This window comes from Plasmopara halstedii, assembly GCF_900000015.1.
Source record: "Plasmopara halstedii genome assembly, contig: Scaffold_287, whole genome shotgun sequence".
NCBI classification, from domain to species: domain Eukaryota; phylum Oomycota; class Peronosporomycetes; order Peronosporales; family Peronosporaceae; genus Plasmopara; species Plasmopara halstedii.
In genome coordinates this window covers 978,515-979,447 of record NW_020187208.1, presented here as the reverse complement: position 1 = coordinate 979,447, position 933 = coordinate 978,515, and positions in this window count along the sequence as shown.

The window sequence follows — 933 nt, the reverse complement described above, 5'->3', positions numbered from 1 at the left end:
AACAGCTCGTCGAGCGGGCCTATGCCCATGGATCTCAGCTATGCTGAGGACGAGGGAGAAGAGATCCGAGCTGCCGCGCAGCACACAAACAAACGACGGTGTTTTATCTGTGGAGAGACCCGTCACCTTCGGAACGGTTGTCCCCTGCGCAAGGCGCGTCAAGGTTCTTTGAACCATGGCCCCAATGCCTACCAGTCTGCTTCGTCGCGGGGAAACGACACCACCCAGTAGGCGTGGGGCAACCTACTGGGGAAGAGCTGAGTTCTGTTGAGCCTCAGAGAAGTAGAGGTCAACAGGGCCCAGCCTTGAAGAGCTCTGTGCTCTTAGAAACGGAACGTGTATGCAAGCTGGGCTTGCTGGTCGTGGAGGCGACCGTTAAGGGCTTCGAGAAGCCAAGGAAGATCCTCATCGATTCCGGGGCGTCGAACATTTATGCTCGACGCTCCCCGATGGAAGAAAGTCAGCTGTATGCTGAGGCGCTGAATGCGCGGTTGGGTGACATCGACACTGATCGCCAAGACGTGTCACGGTTCCGAAGGTCCCTGTGGATCTCGGAGTCAAGCTCCTTGACTTTGATGGCGTGGAACGCTGTCGTGTCTTAGACTTGGATGCAAAGTATGACCTCATCCTAGGAATGGCATGTTTGAAACACCACGAGCCATTGATTGATTAGAGGTCGACGACCTTGGGCGCTACGCGCACGTCTCCTGGAGGAGTTTTGGCGAGTCATGAACCCACCTCTGCTAGGATACAAAAGCGCTATTGGCGAGACCACCGGACAGAGACGGTCAGCGTGCTGGACATCCGAGTTGGTAGACACCAACGGTGTATCGGACAGAGGTCCCAAGCGTGGCTCGCGGGCTAATCATGTAGTGGCACGTATCCACTGAGCACTACTCAAGTTTATGAGCAGTCTCTGCATGTCATGCGTGA